This window comes from Triticum urartu, chromosome 3 (genome assembly GCF_003073215.2).
Source record: "Triticum urartu cultivar G1812 chromosome 3, Tu2.1, whole genome shotgun sequence".
Taxonomy (NCBI): domain Eukaryota; kingdom Viridiplantae; phylum Streptophyta; class Magnoliopsida; order Poales; family Poaceae; genus Triticum; species Triticum urartu.
Genome location: NC_053024.1, coordinates 700,802,600 through 700,826,833, shown reverse-complemented (window position 1 = coordinate 700,826,833; position 24,234 = coordinate 700,802,600). Strand labels below are relative to the sequence as shown.

The following is a 24,234-nucleotide window of genomic DNA, read 5'->3' as shown; positions in this document are numbered from 1 at the left end:
GGTGGGCATAAACACACGCCTTTAATGTTCTGTCCGCCACAAATAATTTTGGGCCCAGGGATTATTCTAGCCTAAAATACCAGTGGCGGGCACGTATTTCTGTCTGCCATTGGCAACTCAAGTACCAGTGTCGGGCATTGTTTGTGCCCAGCACCAGTAATTTCGCGCACTCACCCATGCATAGGAAGTACCAGCGGTGGGAATTTTGTGGTGAAAATATGCCCTAAAGGTAATAATATAGTATAATTTATTTCTTAAATATGAGGTTTAATACTAGCTCATGTGTTGCATGATGGTATTATTTTTTAGACCATAGGGCATTGTTAAGTAACAAGGATGCCGACAACAATAAGAACACATTATTGGCAGAACAATTGTGTTGGACAGACCCAATTAATGATATACACGAGATTCCATCTTCATGTTGTTATCGGTTTTATCATGTGAAGAGTTAACATATACTCACATCCTTAGAGAATGAGAGTGTCGTGTTCCTTCATACTGGACGGTTACTTTGAGGTTGCTAAACTTTACTCGTGAATGGGTGATCATAATGGTAACTGTCGGGTACATGAAAAAAGTATGCCAAGGGACTCAATAGTTCAAGACTTAGATTTGCTCCTACAACGATGAGGAGATACTCCTCGTGCCCTCTCAATATTACGGTATCCATCATGTCTGGCCAGACACAGCGTGATATGATCTCAGAGATACTGGAATAAGGAAATGAGAAAACAGAACAAACTGGTAGTGGAGATAACTCGGTATTGTGATCAACTAATTGCTTCACAGGCATAGTGATAAAAATCTCGCATCGGGTTTTCTTAAGTATCACGAAGCAAAAGGAATTGTCTACGCAAATAAAAGGTTCACCCGATAAATATGTTTATGTGTATGTGGGAATCAACATGGGTATCTAGACCCCTTATTGGCCCAAAGTTGTTCTGGGACATGTCCATTTATATTACCAAACATGCATGGCCACACATGTACTAGGAGTAAATGAGAAAGGAACGAGAAATGTTCCGTATTCAAGGTAAGTGTTTCGGGAAAGTGACGGAAGCATTCCAGAAAAATCAAGACATGGACGTACCTAGAAGGTCCGAGAAGGTTCCAAGTGGCCCGAGTGGGCTGCCCCTTGGCTGTCCCAATGGGTGGCAGCCCTTGGGCCAAATGGTCCAAGTTGGTGAGCCCCACCTCTCCATGGGAAATAAAGAATGGGACGCTAGGATTGGGAGGGGATCCTCTAGGAGAATCTCCCTACTTGGTATACTAGCCTTAGGAGGGCAGCCCCCTGTCCAAGGCTGTGATACCACTTGACCACCTATAAATAGAGGGGAGATGTTGCCCTCCAAACACACCAATTTTTGGTTGCACTCTCCCTCTCTCGGTGTGATATTTCTTCTCCACGCTACTAGACTGCACTTTGTACTAGATGGTGAAGAGCTGTTGAATCGCTGACACGTAACACGTGGATATCATAGAGGGATCATACGTTCGATCCTAGACATGAGGAAGTCTCGCGGCTAGGAGGTTTAACCTAGTTGTAGGAATTTGTGCATCTTCAGCAACATCAAATTTTCTGATGCGTTTGTGTTGGTAAAGATTGATTTAACTATATGCATCTTCATAGTGTTCCTGAGCGTGCATGTTAGTGCGGTAAATTTTCATATTTTGTACTATGTTTCACAACAGTGGCCTCACGAGCTTTCTATGAGTAGATGCATGTACGATCAAGAGCACATAGTGATGTGCAAGCATCAAACATATTTTGTGTGCTAGTATTAAATTGGATTTTACTCAATGCTCCTTTTGCTTCCCTTGAATTTGCAACAAAAAAAATTATATTGACAGCTTAATGAAATTTTTTTACAAGGTCTTCCTTTCCACGGTCCTTTTATGCTTCTGAGTATGCTGGTTGTGTGACCAAAGTCATGCTTCGGACTCTTTGGGTTTCACTTTAGTTAACATTGATACAAAATGCAATGAAAAGGGCTTGTAGATTTAATCTATACGGGGTTAGGATTATGATTAAGTTTTAGGCTAGCCGGAGAAGGTCTGCGAACATTCCCACTTTGGAGTTTGCCAACAATGTCGTGAGCCAGACATAGAACCATACTCCTTGTCGGAGTAATTTCGAAGTAATTGGACATGGATACCTCGAAGAGGGCGAGACAAGAATTCAAAACATCGGGGCTAGCAAAGCCCCTCAGTTCAACTACCTGGCCGGCGGCTGACTGCTGGCTGCTGACTGCTCCACCAGGCCGACTGCTGGCTGCCGACTGCTCCACCAGGCCGACTGCTGGCTGCCGACTGCTCCACCAGGCCGACTGCTGGCTGCCGACTGCTCCACCAGGCCGACTGCTGGCTGCCAACTGCTGGCTGCCGACTGCTGGCTGCTGACTGCTCCACCAGGCCGACTGCTGGCTGTCGACTGCTTCACCAGGCCGACTGCTGGCTGCCGACTGCTCCACCAGGCCGACTGCTGGCTGCCGACTCCTCCGCCAGGCCGACTGCCCGAAGTCAACTGCAGCCTGACGAGACACTGACGGGATGACCATACCGTGACATCATCTATAGTGTACCGTGTCCTCTGGGTACTGATTTATAAAATACCCTAGGGGACAAGCTTGACATGCACCATGCCCCATGCCCCATGCATGGCTTGGCTTGTAAGCTACCCAAGGTAGCTTACAACCAATGCCATGTCCCATGCCCACTACACACTATATATAGCTAGCTCCATCCATCCATCAGAGGATGGACTCACACACTCACGCACACACACAAGCTAACTAGCTAGCAATCCATCCATCCACTCCTACGGGCAAGCATGCCCAAGCACACCCATTCGGCCAAGAGCAACGGCCACCATGCCACATGCATATATGAGGTCAGATGCCTATGGCACTGATCTCAGATACAGTTCCAGGAGCACTCTGTACCAGATATACCACATATACTCAGACATGCAGGAGTAGGGGTGTTATCTCTCTGGAGAGCCCCGAATCTGGGTAAACTAGCGCGTGATACTCGCATACCCGTCCCTAGATATTCCGGCAGCAGTCTTGCCCTCACACGAAGCCACCTTGTGGCATATGTCGTCTTGCACCCCCGTGAGAATACCACGACATTTGGCACCCACCGTGGGGCGGTACTATGCTACCGCGTTGCTGCTGGTTTCGCAGTCCGGGCGGGACCATCTTCATCATCTCCGCCGCGGCGTCGCGCCGTCTCTCCGGTAGAGCTCGGGGGCTCGACTTTGACCCGCCCCCGGAGCGGCCGCATGGGACGGTGCGTCCTCGTCGTCGGCCTCGCCGCCTTCGTCACCACCGTTGCAACGCCAGCCGTCCGTCCGCGCGTGCGCCGCACGCGGGGCCTCGCCTCGGTCGGCCGTTTCGCATCCGCTCCCCTCCGTGCTGCGCCTAGTTTCCGGCCGGAACGCGCGTTCACTCCTCCATATACGTCTATGCAAGCTAGCTAGATGCATGGTCAAACCATAGCCATACACAAGCCAGATAATGCTTGTACACTATCCATACAATGCCCATACTACACCTGTTCGTTGGCCAGATGCTAGATATGCAATAGCCAGATAATGGCTATACTCTTCTTAGATGCGTCCCAGACGTAGCCTGTATACTGCCTAGATAATGGTCGGATATTGACCATACATTGGCCATACTATGCTCGCGCACGCTGTGTTCTTCGCTTCTCTCAATCTTCCTGCTCATGGGCGCTCGTCTTCTGCTCATCTCCATTCGCACTGACCACCAGAGCGAATCAAGCGAGCTGCTCCGCCAGGCTTCGGCCCTCTCTGGCTCCGTCCACACCCGGTGGACGCTGCCGGCCTTCTTGGGCTCCCTGCAGCTCTCCTCCACTCCGCCCGCTGACGGCCATCTGCGAGCTCGCCCACGGCCGCGCGTCTGCGACCACTAGCGGCTCCCCGCGGCTCCGCAGGCTGCCCGGGACCGGCCTCCAACAGCACTGAGGCACCGGCCCTATCGCCCTCCGCCTGCTCCACCGCGCGCACCGACTCTGCCTGGACGCCGACTCCAGATCCGGCTGCGCCGGCTGCCGCTGCCCCGGGCCGGCCTCCGCTCCTCTTCGCCTCGGGTCGCGTCCGCGTGCTCCGCGCTCGCAGCCGGCTCCCGCGCCCGTCTCCCGCGTCCGCGCCCACGCGGCTGCGCCGGGCCGACTCCGCCCGTGGCCGCCAGCTCGCCGCTGCAGCCGGCCCCGGCCGCGTCCCTGCTGCTTCCGGCTCCGCGCCGTCCCGCCCTCCGCCTGCGCCGCCCCGCATTCTCCTGCCCGCGGCTCCGCGACCCGTCCACCTGTGCCGGTCCGCCCGTGGCCGCCTGCCCCGCACGCCTCCTCTACAGCCGCGCCCCGCCTGCCGGCTTCCCCAGCCGACTGGTCCCGCGCGCGGCCCGGACGGCTCCCGCGCTGGCCGACTCCCTGGCCACCCGGCTGGCTCCCGTACTGGCCGACTCCCTGGCCACCCAGCCGGCCCGGCTGCCTGCCGACTGCGCTCTCCCGTGCCGCATTCCGCTGCTTGGCAGCTGCGGCCGGCTGCTCGTGCTGGGGCCGACTGCCCATCCGACTGAAAGAAACAGAGTCCGACTGTTGGAAAAATGTGGAGCCAGCTGTTTCTGCTAAAAAAAGAGAAAGAGTCTACGCGTCCGGCTGCCCATAGCCAGAAAAAAAAGAAACAAAAAAAGAGTGGGAAGCCGACTGCCCACAGCCGACTGGTAGAAAAAAAATGGGGTCGGGTGGAGAGATGCCGGCTGCCCAAGACGGCAGAGGAAAGAAGGGTCCGGCTCCCCACCTGGAGTCGGACAAAAAAAGAAGTGAGAGGGATGTGCGTTCGACGGCAGGCAACCGGCTGGAATATGCGTCCGACTGCCAGATGTGCGTCCGACCGATGACTGCCTGGCCGGCTGTAAAGGGCCCGACTGCTGTGCCGGAGTCCGCCTGCCCGGCCGGCTGACGAGAAAAAGAGAAGAAGAAAAATGAATCAACTTCAATAAAGAAGACAAAGTAGTTGCCGGGAGATCCGTCCCGACTGCTCAGCAGTCGACCTGAATCTCGAGGGCTACATCTAGCGGATGCGCTGACGCGCCCCCGCAAAGAAGAAGACAAAGTAGTTGCCGGGAGATCCCGCCCGACTGCTCAGCAGTTGGCCCGAATCTCGGGGCTTACACCCAGCAGGTGCACTGGCGCGCCCCCACGGAAGATTACAGGCAAGAGAAGAGTTCTGTCCGGCTCTTAGTAGCCGGAAGAAGAGAAAAAAGAAGAAAAGGGTGCTGCCAGACGCCTCGCCGCCTGGCCGTCTGTGCCAAGACGGCTCGGCTGCGTTCCGCTCGCCGCCTGGCCGGTCAAGCCCGATCGGCTGGACCCTTCTCAAGCACCCGGAGGCTCGAAGACTACACCCAGCGGGTGCGCCGGCGCGCTCAGCAAGCGTTGAGCCGCGCCGGCTGTCTTCGGCAAACTCTGCCTCAGCTACACGAAAACCAATGTGAGCTCCTGACCCGCATATTTTTTGCACCACGCAAGCACGGATAACCCCGAGCGATGCTCGGGGGCTGTCTCCGCATTTTATTATAGTAGCATCACTGTTCGCCCCGGCGCCAGCCAGAGTTGGTCTGGGGGCTGGCCGCTTGGCCTGAGACGTTAGTTCCCACAGACGGCTTAGTACCGTGCGCGGTACCAAAAGCCCACTCTTAGTCACAGACCGCAGAGCGGCTGTCCGACTAGCAAGAGTGAACGCTGGAGGCCACCCACGCGAAAAACGTCCAGGAAGAAAAACGCTTCGGGTGACCCGACCGTTTCCTTTACAAGTATCAACTTGGTTGAATCTGCTCCCAGACTCTGAGTACTGTACACTTCGCTTCGCGGCCCACTCTCAGCCACAGACCGCAGAGCGGCTGTCCGGCGAGCGAGAGCACAAGCCAAAAAGCGGAGGGAACACGAAAAAGATTAAGGGGGCTCGGACGAAACCGAGTCGGCACCCTCCGCATAAAACTTGCAATGCTAAAAGCAAACATTTGATATATCTGCATAGCCTAACTTTGTCTTTTTCATGATCATTTCCATGAACACTTGCCAAAAAACCTCCGCCCAACTTTGCCAAGTTGCCCGGAGGCTTGGGGGCTACTGTCGGAGTAATTGGACACGGATACCCCGAAGAGGGCGAGACAAGAATTCAAGACATCAGGGCTAGCAAAGCCCCCTCAGTCCAACTACCTGGCCGGCGGCGGACTGCTGGCTGCTGACTGCTCCACCAGGCCGACTGCTGGCTGCCGACTGCTCCACCAGGCCGACTGCTGGCTGCCGACTGCTCCACCAGGCCGACTGCTGGCTGCCGACTGCTCCACCAGGCCGACTGCTGGCTGCCGACTCCTCCGCCAAGCCGACTGCCCGAAGTCAACTGGAGCCTGACGAGACACCGACGGGACGACCATACCGTGACGTCATCTACAGTGTACCGTGTCCCCTGGGTACTGATTTATAAAATATCCTAGGGGACAAGCTTGACATGCACCATGCCCCATGCATGGCTTGGCTTGTAAGCTACCCAAGGTAGCTTACAACCAACGCCATGTCCCATGCCCACTACACACTCTATATAGCTAGCTCCATCCATCCATCAGAGGATGGACTCGCACACTCACGCACACACACAAGCTAGCTAGCTAGCAAGAGAGCTAGCTAGCAATCCATCCATCCACTCCTACGGGCAAGCATGCCCAAGCACACCCATTCGGCCAAGAGCAACGACCATCATGCCACATACATATACGAGGCCAGATGCCTATGGCACTGACCTCAGATACAGCTCCAGGAGCACTTTGTACTAGATATACCACATATACTCAGACATGCAGGAGTAGGGGTGTTATCTCTCCGGAGAGTCCCGAACCTGGGTAACTAGCGTGTGATACTCGCATACCCATCCCTGGATATTCCGGCAGCAGTCTTGCCCTCACACGAAGCCACCTTGTGGCATATGTCGTCTTGCACCCCCCGTGAGAACACCGCGACACTCCTCCAAGAGGGGACCAAATCTAAAGTAGAAGACATGGAGAATTCTCTCGAGGGTATGAAGAGGTCTGATTATGGGTGTATTAGGAATCTGAAAAGTCTCTCGAGAAGTAGCAACAGTTTGGTTGTGCTTTTCTTTGAAAAGGGTAGATCTACCACGATGTGTGTGTTATGCACAATTCTTTGTAAGAGGGTTGTAATGAACAATCATTCCTGCCACATGAGCAATGGTGTAGATCAGTAGTGTAGAAATGGTTACACACAATCCTAATTAGCGATGCGCCATTTTCAATCCTTACCACCGCAATTTTTCCGAAATATCGGTGGCCTGGGTACATTTGGTGCACCACCTGTAATAGGTTACTGGTAGCGTGGATTAGTTTGTACACACCACAAGTGAGTGGGACGAAGTATCCTGACCGAACCCATGGTGTCCTGACATGTACTATTTGGATACGCCACCAGTAAGCATATGGCAACATCTCTATTGTATATAGTTTCTACATATATATGGACTAAATAAAAAATAATTTAGAACCTAACTAAAGCATAATTAAATGAAATATAATTTTAAAAGTAAGCTAAATTGAAAAGTAAGCTAAATGAAAAATAAGGTAAATATAATACAAATTAGAAATTGAAATAAAATACAATCTGTAAATTAAATCTAAACTAAAAAAATAATCTAATGAAACATAAATTAAATGAAATATAATTTCAAAATTAACCTAAATTGAAAAATAAGCTAAATAAAATATATATTAGCTAAATGAAACATATATAAAATAAAAATTAATAAGCTAAATAAAAAACTACGGGTGGTGTTGGCCCCATCGCCCAGACCACCAGTTTGTGGGCCTAGACCGTCGACGCGGCCCCTCGCTATCCCCTCTCTCAATTTCTCTCTCACACACATGTAGTCTCTAATCCTTCCCAAAATCTATCGTGTCGCCACACCGTCGATACTCCGCCGATATCGCCTCGCTATGCCACTAGTAGAAAAAGGGTCAAATGTGAGACACATTAGTCCCGGTTTGAATTTGAGTCGGCACTAATGTGTTCATTAGTGCCGATTTCAACGGCTAGGCGGGAGGAGATCTTTAGTACCGGTTCTTAGCGAACCTTTAGTACCGGTTCGTGCCATGAACCGGTACTAAAGAGGCAGTGGTTGGCTGTTGTCAGGCTGGGGCCCAGCCAGCCCCTTCAGTAACGGTTCATGGCATGAACCGGTAGTAAAGTGGTTGTGGCAGGCTGTTTTTAGTTCCACCTCACTCCCCTAGCAGGATTTTTACCACCTGAAATATGTTACTTCTCAAACTATCACAAGCACTTGGTCTTCATTGAATTCTATGTGTAGAATTTGTGGTCGCAATATGAGTCTTCACCGGTTTCTAAACCGTTGAGGACTCATATTGAAAATTCAGATTGTACACAAAAAGATCATTGATAATCAATGTATTTTTTATGTATATTTTTACATGTTTACGCCCTCACTCTCTCCTCTCTCCACTCACACTCACACTCACTCAGTCTCCCCCTCAATCCCCCCACGCCGGTCCTACCCCGCCGGTCGCCCCAGCTAAATGACCGTGAAATTGAAAATCACTACAAATGAACTCTGAAAATGTTGAAACTTTGCATGGTATCATCATTTCACCCACATAGCATATGCAAAAGAGTAGAAAGGGTTACAGCAAAAATTAGACGCACTTCGTGTACAAACAGGACAATCTCTTTCAGGGTATCAGGGTTTCGGACGAGAACTCATCTGTTACACGGGCACTTCATTTTTTAAACTTATTTGAACTCCATACTTTTTTGCGTTCCGTATGCACCATTCAAAGCGAAGTCATCAATTTTCAACACGTTCTGACATCATTTGCTATTTTTTTCATTTACTGATTTGTTTAGAGAGCTAAATGACCGTGAAATTGAAAATCAGTACAAAATGAACTCTGAAAATGTTGAAACTTGGCATGATATCATCATTTCACCCACATAGCATGCGCAAAAGAGTAGAGAGGGTTACGGCAAAAACTGGGCGCACTTCGTGTATAAACTGGACAATCTCTTTCGGAGTATCACGGTTTCGGACGAGAACTCATCTGTTACACGGGCACTTTATTTTTTTAAACTTATTTGAACTCCAGACTTTTTTTGCGTTCCGTATGCATCATTCAAAGCGACGTCATCAATTTTCAACACGTTCTAACATCATTTGCTATTTTTCAGTCATTTACCAATTTGTTTATAGAGCTAAATGACCGTGAAATTGAAAATCACTACAAAATGAACTCTGAAAATGTTGAAACTTGGCATGGTATCATAATTTCACCCACATAGCATGTGCAAAAGAGTAGAGAGGGTTACGACAAAAACTGGACGCACTTCGTGTACAAACTAAATAATCTCTTTCGGAGTATCAGGGTTTCGGACGAGAACTCATTTGTTACACGAGCACTTCATTTTTTAAACTTATTTGAACTCCAGACTTTTTTTGCGTTCCATATGCACCATTCAAAGAGAACTCATCAATTTTCAACACGTTCTGACATTATTTGCTATTTTTTAGTCATTTACCGATTTGTTTAGAGAGCTAAATGACTGTGAAATTGAAAATCGCTACAAAATGAACTCTGAAAATGTTGAAACTTGGCATGGTATCATCATTTCACCCACATAGCATATGCAAAAGAGTAGAGAGGGTTACGACAAAAACTGGACGCACTTCGTGTACAAACTAAATAATCTCTTTCGGAGTATCAGGGTTTTGGACGAGAACTCATTTGTTACACGGTCACTTCATTTTTTTAAACTTATTTGAACTCCAGACTTTTTTTGTGTTCCGTATGCACCATTCAAAGAGAAGTCATCAATTTTCAACACGTTCTGACATCATTTGCTATTTTTCAGTCATTTACCGATTTGTTTAGAGAGCTAAATGACCGTGAAATTGAAAATCACTACAAAATGAACTCTGGAAATGTTGAAACTTGGCATGGTATCATCATTTCATCCACCTAGCATGTGCAAAAGAGTAGAGAGGGTTATGGCAAAAACTGGATGCACTTCATGTACAAACTGGGACAATCTCTTACGGAGGATCAGGGTTTCGGACGAGAACTCATTTGTTACACTGGCTATTCAAAATTTTAATAACTTATTACAACTCCGGACTTTTTTACGTTCATTATGCACCATTCAAAGCCACGTCGTCAACTTTCAACCCTTTCTGACATAAATTGATATTTTTGATGCATTTACTGATTTGTTTTGAGCCAAATGACCCTGAAATTGAAAAGCACTACAAATGAACTCTGAAAAGGTTGAAACTTGGCATGGTATCATCATTTCACCCACATGGCATGTGCAAAAAAGTAGAGTTGGTTATGGCAAGAACTGGGTGCACTTGGTGTACAAACTGGACACTCTTTTTCGAACTATCAGAGTTTCGGACGAAAACTATCTTCGAACAACTCAGAAATAAGTAGAAGAAAATAAATAAAGCAGAAAAGAAAAAACTATATAAAAAAGTACTCAGAAATAAATAAAGCAGAAAAGAAAAAAACTATATAAAAAACTACTCAGAAATAAATAGAAGAAAATAAATAAAGCAGAAAAGAAAAAAACTATATAAAAAACTACTCAGAAATAAATAGAAGAAAATAAATAAAGCAGAAAAGAAAAAAACTATATAAAAAACTACTCAGAAATAAATAGAAGAAAATAAATAAAGAAGAAAAAAACTATATAAAAAACTACTCAGAAATAAATAGAAGAAAATAAATAAATCATAAAAAGTATATTAAAAAACTACTCAGAAATAGATAAAAAATAAAGCAGAAAAGAAAAAACTATATGAAAAATTGTTGGGGCGCTGTCCAATGGGCCTGATAGGCCTTGGGCATGTAAATTCAGGCCCACAAGGGCCACCAGGCTCACAGGACAGCGCGCCATACTTAGGCCCAGAAGCCTGGTTTATAAACCAGTGCGGCTGCCCTTTGTCCGGCGAGGTGGGACTAAACTTTACGCATCGCAGCGCACCCCTTTAGTACCGCTTCGTGACTCCAACCGATACTAAAGGGGGCCGCTTCCCGCCGCTTGACTTGGCCAAATTTGGCCTTTAGTACGGGTTGGTGGCTCCAACCGGTACTAAAGGCCCCTCCTATATATATAGCACTTACGAAAAATTCAGTTTCATGTCCCCACTTCTTCAACTGCTTCGCGCGACATCGCCGCCGCCGCCGCGCCGTCGCCCATCGCGCAGTATGTCTCGCCCTCGCCGCCCCCACCACCCGTCGTCCCCGTCTCGCGCCGCCGCCTCGTACGTCGTCGTCTCGCGCCGTCGCCCCGTACGTCGCCGTCTCGCGCCGTCGCCGCCCGTCGCGCCGCATCCCCGTCGCGTCGCCGTCTCGCGCCGTCGCCCGTACGCCGCCGCCCCCAGCTCGCACACACACACACATACACACACAAACAGACAGACACACACACACATTTTTACTTATTTTCTGTTTTCTGTTGTTTATATTAATGCATGTCAAATTGTTAATTAGATGATCGAATTAGATGAATTACGTAGATAAGAATGTTAGAATGTTAATGTTAGATGAATTAGATAAAAAAGTTAAATATTAATGTCAATTGTTTGATGAATTAGCTAGATATTAGTTAGGTATATGAGATTATTTGAACTAGTTGAATTAATATAACTAGTTTATTTTTAGTAAATGCTTAGTTGAACTAGCTAGTTGAATTAGAACTAGTTTATTTTTAGTAAAAATAATTAGGTATATGAGATTTGGTGATCTAATTAAAATATTACTATATATAGCTACTTTATATATTTTACTAAGAAAATTAATAGAACTAGTTTATTTTTAGTAAATTCTTAGTTGAATTAGTTGAATTAATAGAACTAGTTTATTTTTAGTAAGAAAATTTAGATACCTGACATTTGATGATCTAATTAAAATATTACTATATAGAACTATCTACTTTATTTTAGTAAGAAAATTAATAGAACTAGTTTATTTTTTAGTAAATGCTTAGTTGAATTAATATAACTAGTTGAATTAATATAACTAGTTGAATTAATAGAGCTAGTAAGTGTTTAATGTTTCACCTATATGAACATAGGAAATGTCGTCTAACGACGAAAAATATTTCATTATGTGCGAATACTGTGAAGACCAGTGCGGCCTGTGCGACAGAAATTTCCTTATTGATGATCGGCGCTTCAGCATCAAGCTGGATGAGACCTTCGAAGTGGATACAGTAATTCACAACGACAAGTCTTTTTTCGTAATTAAGCATGACTTATACTTCATTTGCTTCAACTTATAATTTTAAATTTTCACTATTCTACTAGCGCATCCCTTGTCATGCAAGAATTTTTGTCTTGGATAAGATAGGTTTCAATGCTATGGCAACTATGGAGGTAAAGAGAGTTTACCTGAAGACCGAGCATGGTTATACTTTCAATGTCAAATTATACAATGCAGACACATACACCTATTTTGAATGCAAAACTTGGCAAGCATTATGCAAGGCTTATGCATTTGAGCCTGATATGGTTATCACCTTTGATATTTGTCCGGAAGATGATATGGAAGGTAATAGAGACATCTGGGTCAATGTGCAGACGCCTCCAGTTCTACCATTATGTGAGTTTCTCAATAATATTTATGTCTTCGATATTGTTTATTCAAAAATAGTTGACAACTAATTTCTATGTACAACTTATTTCTATTCAAGCAAACATGTCTGGCGCTTGGTAGACAGGACCGTCCAGTGTCCCGGGGTTGAACTAAACTGCGAGGAGATAAGTCATTATGTTTCATGTCTTGAGGATCTTGATGCTGTCAAGAGAAATTATTTTCTTGAATTTGAAAATCTTAGTACTCAAAACGTGCGACCAATAGTGATCGTATTGAACTACAATCACATCTATTTAGGAAAGATGATAAGATTTTTACTATTTGTCCTCAGTGCATCTTTTGCATACATTATTTTTCAAGCTAAACTTCATTACTAAGTAATGTTACTATACAATGTTCTTAAACAGGGACTTCTGATGACAGTTGTGCCTCAGTGGACCGGTACTAAAGGTCGCATGTCAATGGTTAGCTTACGACCAAGATATACTACAATGCACATGAGTGCATTCAGGATTTCTAATAGCGAGGAATTCTTAATAGTGAAAGATTGGAGCAAAATTGTTAACAATCGCAGAGAAGTACTAGGGGGCAGCAAACAGAAGCGCAGCCCACGATTAGGAGACAGGTTCATGTGCATGCTCCAATATGATGAATCAAGAGAGCTATATATGTTCTATGCTATTTTACCTGAGAGAGAGCAGCAGAAATGATTATTAGCTATTTCATGCTCTTAATTAGTACTTGTCCTCTCATGTCTGTGTTCTTCGTCCTGAACTTAATTAATCTCAAAGAGTGATTTGCTTTTGTGGCGTTATGAACGCTTATAATATCATGACCATGTTGATCTCGATGATATCTTTGCTTCTGGTACAAGTGAATGTTTCTTCTTTAAGCTAGTGTTCGTGGTGAATAGATAGCGGTAATGACTATGATGATTAAATAGTGGTAATGACGACTATGATGATTTTTAGCTAACTAGTATACTGTTGTTGGTGATGATATATATGATGCAAGAGTTTTTATATTAATATGATGATGATGAGTTATTATATCATTTATGAAAGAAACCGCAGATTAGTTTCAACTGGATAGATCCTAGCTAAGCGATCAAGTATATGCCATATCCATATTACCTTGATCACCTAATTAAGTGATCAAGTAATATGGATATGGCATATACTTGATCACTTAGCTAGGATCCACATGCATCCAGTCAAAACTAATCTGTGGTACTTTCACCTAATGATTTAACAACTCATTATAATGTAAAACAATCACTAAAATTAAATTGAAAACACAAAATTAAAGGAAAAATAAAAAATAACCCCCCCAAACATTTAGTACTGGTTGGTGTTACCAACCGGTACTAATGGTTTACCCGCACCCGGGCCTGTCTCATGCCACGTGGTGGCACTTTAGCGCCGGTTCGTGCCGAACCGGTACTAAAGGGGGAGGGGCCTTTAGTCCCCACCCTTTAGTGCCGGTTATAGAACCGGCACTAAAGGCCCTTACGAACCGGTGCTAAAGCCCGATTCTGCACTAGTCTGCCCCATCCCTTCTCACCATTGCAGCCGCCTCCATCTCCACCCCTCTTCTTCGTCACCCTCCCCTCTGCGCATGAACGTCGGCGCCACCGCCGCGACCGCCGCCACCATGAGTTCATCCGTGCCAATTGGCAGCTTCGGCAACGGCAACGACAACGTCAATATGAGGGTCGTCGACACCGACATGAGTAGCAACCGAGTAAGTTTCATAATAGTAGTCTTTTAATTTGATGGCATGGGAATATATAGCTAGAGATAAGCAACAACCGAGCAAGCTCTCCACTTGGTTTGTCAATTTGTACTGATTAGTGCTTGGTTTGATTTTAATTTAGTTGTAATGTTGAGCCAATAAGAAAAAAAGAAGACAAAAATACAACATGTACAACTTTTGAACTCAAACAACCATGTAATGCCATGGAGTAATGATGCCAATTTCTTCTTTATAAATAGTAGTCTTATGATGCCATGAGAACATTGTTGAAGATGATAGATTGGAAGTAATCCATGGTAGATTGTTAGGCCAATTTTTGCAGGTTAAGCCTCACTCATTGTATATAATGTAACCTCATTCTTTTGTAGGTTATGATGGCCATCATTTCCCTTTTTATAATCTTGTTCTTGTTTTATATGTTTATTATTTTCATAGGTGTACAACTAAATCATTTTTATGATAATTTGATTCCAAACATTTCATGTTTACATCTTTACATTCTTTGGGCTACATAGGATTCAGACCCGGGGGGTGGGGGGGTATGTGCAAGCTGAAGAAAAAAATATGACGTGGACATGCTCAACAAGTTGCTTCTGGCCTCTCAAAAATTATCATCACAAAGCTGAAGGTGGTGAGGGATGAGCTGCAGGATGGAGAGAGATCACCTAATTGACGGCTCAACTGATCGATGAGAGGGATCAACTGAAGAAGGAGATGGACCAGCTGACGGTTTTATGTTGAGTTGTCGTTGATCGAGAACTTATATTTTGTAATTAGTTGCAAAACTTTTATGTGCTCAATTGATTACCTATTTAACTTGTTGAATCTATTCTAAGTTGTTAATCTACTATGCTTAATTCAGTTATGTTGTTACATAAATTGTCGTTATGTGTTGTTGACGGAAGGGAACATCAACTTTTTTTCCGCCTAGAATCTATATTGGTGGTGTGCTGTGAAAATTCAGTTGTGGCATGTCGAACCCATGCCACCAGTATATGTTAGTGGTGACGTGGAGATCCACACGCCACCAACAATTTTTATCAGTGGCACCATATTAGGGGCGTCGGGTCGACACGCCAACAGGATGCTTTTTGACACGTCACAACTAGGTAGGTTTTTCTGCACTAGTGTATCATGTATTATATCCTTGATGGTAAGAATAATAATCTCATAGTGTCGTGATTTCTCTTGGTGCACTCTTCAAACAGTTCATAACTAGGACCTTTTGAAGCAGCTTCTAAGAATGGCAGTCCAACATTGTCTATATTTTTTTTGCGGATGAAAAAAACTTGTATTACTCAATCTCTATGCTTGTACAGTCCATTGCAGCCAACTCTATGGATATGTGAGGTCCAGAGCCCAACCAAGTCATGGTTCTACCCTCAATACGAGCAAAATTAGCTAGGCTATCACTAACCTTATTCTGGCTACGATTTACATGAGTAATACAAACTTCACGAAGAGACATAAGATATTTAATCTCCTTTATGATGGACGAGTAAATGGATTGGTCAACCTCCGAAGCTTGGATCATCTTCACTGCCACAATTGAGTCCATTTCCACGATCACCGGTAGCTCACTTCTCTGGATGGCAAAGGACAAACCTTCCATATAGGCACATAACTCAGCTTCCAGTGCCTCACGGCAAGAGAACAATTGCCTGCAAGAGGAAAAAATTATCGCTCCCTTATCATCACGTAGGACCATTCCAGCGCCAGCTGTTCCGTCGTCCGCAAAAGACCCATCAGTATTAAGCTTCACCCATCTGGACTTTGGCATTGACCACTTGGTAACCTTTTTTCCATTATCATATGCGGACTCCGTCTTTCATATGTGATGGTAGACTTGCCTTTGCGTGGATCAGTAGAGAGATCAATTTTAATACCAATCAGAGAGTCCAAATAGCTTACCAAGAATCTTTTCGACGCTTCCATAGGCGGGGCTGGTTTATGGTGTACGACCTCATTGCGTATATGCCATACCCTCCACATGGATAGCAATAACATAGATCTCTCAATCTCCTGTAGCGGTTCAAGTGCATGCAACAGCCACTCATCCCCGTTATTTTGCAGGGTAGATAAACATGGGAGAGGCCAAACTTCAGACATTGCATCCCATAAGATCCTCGCAAAGGAGCAGCGATAGAGAGCATGGTAGCAGTCCTCTGGTTCACTAGCACATACCGGACAAAGGTTACTTGTTTCAAGTCCACTTCTGTACTTGTTGCACCATGTTGGCAGCGAGTTTGTAGCAACCCGCCACGCAAAATTCTGGACCGTAGGAGGAACATCCGAAGACCATATGAGCTTCCAACAAGAGCGCCGGCCATTAGGTCGCGAGCTAGAGCCCGTTGCCGAACTCCTGTGAGCCTCTTCAAAACCCAATTGGTATGCACTCTTGACCGAAAAAACGCCAAACTTGCCCGGCCCCCAAGCCAAGGTGTCGTCCTCATGCCTAGGAGACGCCCTTATTTTCAGTATCTCATTTACATCAGCCGGGAGGAAATACTCCTGCAACAGCCCAACATTCCATGAGCCATTATCATTAAGTAGATTAGACACGAAGCGGATTCTGCATCTTCCTTGTAAGGTGATGGGTTTACAGGAGAAGGGTCTTGGGATCCAATTATCGCGCCACACACGAATACTTCTGCCGTTCCCCACTCTCCAGATTAAGCTCTTTTTTAACAGATCAAGGCCATAGCTGATTGCTTGCCATGAAGAAGATGCATTGCCGGAGAAGACAGTATCATCTATGTTTCCATACGGATAGTACCTGGCTTTGAGCACTTGTGCACACAGGCTATCAGGTTTTGAAATCAATCTCCAAGCTTGTCGTGCTAATAAGGCTTGATTAAATATTTTGTAATCTCTAAACCCGGCACCTCCTTTACTCTTTGGTTGTTGTAAATCCTCCCATGCACGCCAGTGTACTTTCCTCTTACCTTTTTCAGCACCCCAATAAAAGGCACGTACCATCCATGTTAATTCATCACACACTGAGAATGGAATCTTGAAAACACCCATCATATATGTAGGAAGAGCAAGCGCAACAGATTTAATAAGAGTCTCCCTCCCCGGTTGGGCAAGGTGACCGTCTCCCCATTGGACCAAACGCTTGGTTAAACTCATCTGAAGGTTTTGGAATCTCCCTTTCGACATGCGACCCTCTGGAGTTGGAAGGCCAAGGTACTTCTCCTCAAACACTAAGCTAGTAACATGCAACACCCCCCTGACTTCCTCCTGAATATCTTCGGGGCATGCAATACCAAAGAGGATGGAACACTTATCAAAATTAAGAGATTGTCCCGTTGCTACCCCGTATTGATCCAAAGCCAATTTAAATTTCTCAGCCTGGGCTCTGCTTGCCTCAAAGAAAAGCATGGTGTCATCAGCAAATAAAAGATGTGAGATACCCGGTGCTCTTCTACACACCTTGATCGGGGATATATCACCAGAAGACACATAATGCTTCAGAATAGCGGACATACCATCTGCCATGAAAAGGAACAAGAAGGGGGATAGAGGATCGCCTTGCCGAAGACCACGCGATGGTGCAAATGAATTTAAGAGGGTCCCATTAAGTTTGGCAGAATAACTCACCGATGTGACACAAGACATTATCCAGTCCACCCATCGTTGAGAGAAATCCAGCTTTTGCATCACTTGCTTCAAGAACTTCCAATCCACCCTATCGTAAGCCTTTGAGAGGTCCAACTTGTAGGCATAGAAACTTTTTGTTGGATCCTTCTCTCGCTTAATATGGTGAATACACTCGAAGGCCACAAGAGCATTGTCTGTAATCATACGCCCTGGAATGAAGGCACTTTGCTCCGGAGAGATGATATCGTCAAGTAAAGGCCTCATACGGTTCACCAAGCACTTGGATATGACCTTGTATATAACATTACATAGGCTGATAGGTCTGTAATGAGACAAACTAGTAGGGTTAGGAATTTTTGGAATAAGAACAATAGAAGTAGAATTTACTCCTTCCGGCATAATTCCGGTGACAAAAAATTCCTTCACCGCTGCTATGACACTGGTTTTTAACACATCCCAGTTACGCTGAAAAAACCTCGCCGGTAGACCGTCACGCCCTGGGGCCTTTAATGGACCAATCTGAAAAAGAGCATCAGATATTTCCTTATCATCAAAAGGGGCACAAAGGCGCACATTGTCCTGGGCTGACACCTTTGGTTCTAAGAGATCAATCACCCATGAAGCATCCAGCGACAGATCAGCTGAAAAAAATTCCTGAAAATAATCATTCGCCAAGGCGGCCATCTCCTCAAAATTTGAGTGAACCACTCCAATAATATCAGTTAGCGCACGTATTTTATTTTTACGTGCTCGCCAAACAGCTTTACTTTGAAAGTATTTGGTGTTACGATCCCCTTCCTTTAGCCATGTGATTCTGGATCATTGCAACCACATCATCTCCTCCTGATATATCAATTCATTCATCTTATCAGTAACGTTCCTTATATCTTGTCTGTCAGCGTTCATGCTCATAAGCTCCTCCAATTGAGTACGTGACTTGGCCAACTCCCTAGATATGTTTCCAAATTTCTTGTTGCCCCAAGAGTTGAGAGTTGCCAGAGTCTTCCTTAAGGCAGTTTGTAGCTTGTCCAGATTATCTACACTTCCAACCGAATTCCAAGCTTCCTTAATCACTTCTGGCAGTTCCACATCCCGTTCCCAAAACACCTCGTACCGTCTTATTTTTGGTCCTCGCTGACCCACGTCTGGGGCGCCCTGGAGGGCCAGCGCCACATGATCAGAGCACGGTGAGACGACATGCTTGACGGTATAGAAAGGTTGTCTATATTTGTTGTCACGATTAAAGCAACCTAGTACTAGAGAAGCTTTTAAATTTTTTAATCAATTCTTATATCTAATTTCTTGTATTTAGGCACCAATTGCATTTTTACATTTTTCATAAAAAATGAATCAAACCTAAATTTGTTCCAAAAGAGTGAAATTTGGCATGGGGTGGTATTATGGGTGTATTGGGAGGTGAAAAGTCAGATAAGAAATGACAATTGTTTGGTTGCGCTTTGCTTTCAAAAGGACGGACCTACAACGATGTGTTTCTATGCACAATTTGATACAAATGGTCTGCAGTGAAAAATCCTTCTGTTTGTGTTCAAACTGAAGTCTGAATTAAACATGTTCTGAATTAGTTTGTTGACAAAAAGAACCGTTGTAGTCAATGGCAGGTGGAATACACATGTAATGTGAGTTTTCCTTTTGTCTTCGCAGCCTCTATATTTCATATGTCAGAGGCCACAGATATGAAAACTGATAGAGTTACTAAGTGGTTTACATGATAACGGGTGTCCTTAAGTTCTGGCGTAGGGAAACTGCCGCTCCATCTTCCCACACTCTCCCCTCCTCTCCCCTGCACCGCGCGCCGCTCTGGCCGCGGCGGCCACCAGATCCAGCCATTATGGCCGCCAGCTCCTCCGCCGGAAACCCTGCTCGCCTCGGCCGGTGCTCCCCGCAGCCCGGTGGGGGCGCGCCTCGGACCGTTGGACCCTCGACCCCCCTCCTCCCCGTGGTCCGCGGCCTCGACGACTGCTGCGTCAGATCCGGCCTCGACGCCGCGAATACTGCACCGGGACGGCCGCCCCAGGGCAGGTGCGTCGCTGGGACCGCCGGATCCTTGCGGTTCCCCTTGCGGGGGGGCGGTGCGCCTTAAATCCCTGGTTGTCCGCCGCGACTCCCCTGCCCCCGTTTCCTCTTCGGGACAGGCAGGCGCGACGGGCGATGGATGGACGGAGGTCCGCTCCCGAAAGAAAGGGAGGCCCCGCTCATGCTCGTCGGATCAAAGGAAGCGCCCTCTGCGGCAGCGCTCGGACCGCCGCGGCTCATCCAATACGGGCGGAGGCAGGAAGGCCTTCTTAAGCCGTTTCAAAGGCAAATGCTTCCGCTGCCTCAGTGAGCTCCACCGCCGGGTAGATTGTCATGATCCCCTCCGCTGCATCATCTGCAAGCGCGTTGGGCATTACGACAAGGAGTGCCCGCAGAACCCTCGGAACGGAGGGCCCGGGGGTCCTGCTCAAGATCGCCTGAAGCTGCCCGCTGCCGCGCGCGCCCCGGTCCAAGACCGCCTCGTCTTCCCGGCGGCGCCCCCCACCCCGACATGAATCGCCTGCTCCTGTGCGATCCGGCCAGGCGGCCACGTGAGAGCCACCGGGTGATCGTGGCCACACCGGCGCTGGAGCTCGAGGAGCACGTTCTGCGCCAGCACGCCGTCAGCCTCACCGCTGCCGACCGCTCGCACTCCACCACCCCAGTGGCCGTCGGCAGGGTGATCTTCGAGCAGCTCTCCACCGGCCCGCATCAGCTGCGCGTCACGGCGCACCAGCCCGAAGCCTTCCTCGTCCACTTCGACCTCCCCGCGCACCGGGACAATGCCGTGCGGCGCGCCGTCATCAAGGTCGACGGCTGCAAGTACTTCATCAGGGCATGGAATGAAGACGACCACGCCACAATCCTCAAGTTCAACCATCACGTGCGCGTGGTGATAGAAGACCTGCCGATGCAATTCTGGAACCTGCCGGGTGCCGAGGAGGCCCTCGGCGACATCGGCCGCGTCGACCGGCTGGACTCGCGCACTCTCGAGAGGGGCACACCAAAACCTTCGCGTGCTGGCTCTGGGTCTGGGATGTTGCCCACATCCCAACCAAGCGCGCCCTCTGGGTGCTCAAGCGCGGCGCCGACCGCTCAGATGAGATCATCGGCATCGCCCTCGACGACCGCCGTGTTCCTCCGCCGCCTGGAGCACGCGCTACGACATGCTGATCCACGTCGACCTGCTCAAGGACTGGTCACCCCTTTCGCCGTGCTCCTCCCACTCGGGGCAGAGTGGCCTGCCTTCTTCGGATGACAGCGACGACCGCCCGCTCCCCCACGTCGAGCCGGGCACCTGGGTCGCCCATGTGGAGGACGTCCAGGGCCGGGCGCGCAGCTCCGCGCCGCGTGCCGGCCCGGCTGGCTGCGGCCCGATCTTGGGCGGCTCCGATCGAGACCGCAATGGTGATGGTGGGAGCGGAGATTCGAGCCGGTCCTGGAGGGATCGGCTGCTTGGGCATGGCTGCCACGCCAGGAGCGGCGGCGATGGCGTCGTCAACAGCGTGCATCGCCAGCGCAGCCGCACCCCGGTCGGAAGCCGCCGCTCCGTGGGCTGCAAGGAGGAGGGTTCGAGCTCCAACACCAACACTCTGCGCGCCACGCCGCCCAAGCCGCTTCGACTGGTGCAGGCCGCGCCGGCTGAAGCGGACCCGGTCGCTTAATTCTTCTCCTTCTCCGACTCGGGGCGCGCCCTCTCGCCGCCCCCGCGCACGGACTGCATGCAGTTGGAGATGAAGAACGCGATGATCGAAGCCCTGCGCACCCCTCTTGCTTTCGAAGACGGTGGTCGCTCCCTCCATCCCGCCTGAGTGTCAAGCCAGGGGAGCTTGAGAGCCTGGCGATGCTGCCGTGCTTGCTGCCCTGCGTCAGCTCCCCTGCAGCAGCCACGGTGGGCTTCCAGCTGGATGCGGTGACCCAGCAGGTGGGCGAGATGGTGATCGACAGCCGCAATGAGCAGGCGGCTCAGCTATTCGAGGCGGTGCCCGCACCCATTCTTCCGTGCCAGCCTCCGCGCCCTCGCCACCCTACTCCGCCAAAGTCCAGGGCTCTCTCGGCCCCCTCTCGCCGGAGCGCACGTCAGGCTGCGGCAGGCATCACCACCCTAGTGGCCCAGAGGGCGGTGCTGCGCCTCATCCAGGAGCTTGGCGAGCTCGGCCCAAAGGACAAGATGACACCAAAAGCGGCCGCCCAGATCATGAAGTGCTTCCAAGAGCCACTGTCGGAGGGCAACATCGCTGCCATTGCAAAGCTCACCGGCCTCGATCAAGGCGCTCTCAAGATCGCGGCAGGCATGGCAGGTCTGGCAGATGCTGAGGAGATTCTGCAAGTGTAGTAATGTTAGCATTATCAGATGTAGCTAGGATCCGCCAGCGGCTGGTCTTCAACCGGCTTGAGCTAGGTTTAGTGTCAATGTTTAGTTCCTCGATGATGTGGTTAGCTGCGTGGCGACGGGGTTTTGGGCCTACTGGTGGCCGTCGCCGCCCCAGGCTGTATGTGATGGTGTTTCGTCCCTGCATTAGTAGTTTTTTCAGCTGGCGGAACAACAACTGGTTTTTAGATGAATGACAATACCATGAACTTCATGTCATGAAATGTTAGGGGACTAAACTGCCCTGCGAAGCGTACTGCGATCAACGGCGTGGCCACCGCGCATAGATTAGCAATGTTGTGTTTGCAGGAGACCAAGATAGAGGTGTGGTCGACGGCGATGGCCAGGGAGATCGGTGGCTCCTCGCTGCAAGGCTGCGTCGTCCTCCCAGCTGTAGGTACTAGAGGGGGTGCGGCCATTTTCTGGGACAAAACGGTAGTCGACGTAGTTTCTCATAGCATAGGAAGGTTCTCCATTACGGCTAGGGTTCTTGAGCTCCACTCTGGGCCGCACTTCTGGATCACCACGGTGTATGGGCCAACAGATGACGCCCAGAAAGATAGCTTCCTGGCTGAAATCGCTGCGACAGCTCCATCTACGGCAGGGCCATGGATGATCAATGGCGATTTTAACATGATCTACCAGGCTGCTGACAAGAACAATGCCAATATAAACAGAAGAATGATTGAAAGTTCAGGAGGGCCATTGATCAAGCTGGACTGAGGGAGATAAAATGCAAAAACCGACGTTTCACTTGGAGCAACGAAAGAGAAGTGCCAACGCTTTGCAGCATCGACAAAGTGTTCTGCAACGAGCACTGGGAAGTACTGCACCCTGATCACATCCTAGTGGCTGCATCTACATCTTTTTCGGATCATTGCCCGCTGTACCTGACAGCCGCAAGCAAGCCATGCAGACATGCACGTTTCAGGTTTGAGAGTTTCTGGCCGCGCTTCCCCCGCTTCACAGAAACTGTTCTGCGAGCGTGGCAACGGCCAGTGCACCATGACTGCCCTTTTGTCAGGGTGAAGAAGAAGCTTGAGAGGACGGCGGCGGACCTGAAGATATGGAGCAAAACCACTTTTGGGAGGGCAACCATGCAGTTTCACATAGCAAATGAAGTCATCCGTTTGCTTGATCTAGCCCAGGAGAGCAGAAGACTATCGGCAGCCGAGATCAACCTCAGAAAGCAGCTGAAGCTCAAGGTCCTAGGGTTGGCAGCCATTGAGAGAGCACGGAGGAGTTAAGCTTCAAGGATCACATGGCCGCGGGTTGGTGATGCGAGCACTAAGTTTTTCCACACTAAAATGAGAGCAAGAAGCGGAAAAAACTACATTCATTCTCTTGCAAGCGGCACCACAGTGGCTTACGAACATGACGAAAAATAAAAAATGATTCATGATCACTTCCAAAGCAGTCTGGGCAAACAGGAATCACGCCAAGCAACCCTAAACTGGGACAGGATAAACGTCCCGAGGATCGACCCGCAGGGTTTGGACGCTCCCTTCTCGCACGCAGAAGTTTGGGCAGCGATAGTCGACTCCCCAGCGGATAAAGCCCTGGGTCCGGACGGTTTCAATGGCCATTTTTTTTAGATCTTGTTGGCATATAATCAAAGAGGACATCATGGCTGTTTTTCAAAAATTCTATCACCTCTCAGGGCAAAACTTTGCAAGCCTCAACACTGCCCTCAATGTGCTCCTGCCCAAGAAAAACGGTGCTTTTGAAGTGGTGGACATTTCCGGCCGATCAGCCTCATACACTCAATCGCAA

The 24,234-nt window shown here is 48.1% G+C and overlaps 1 pseudogene; it reads left to right on the top strand.

Moving 5' to 3' along the window:
* The first annotated feature begins 21,000 nt into the window (after positions 1-21,000).
* On the top strand, positions 21,001-22,046 carry LOC125547222 (annotated as a pseudogene).
* Positions 22,047-24,234: the final 2,188 nt, after the last annotated feature.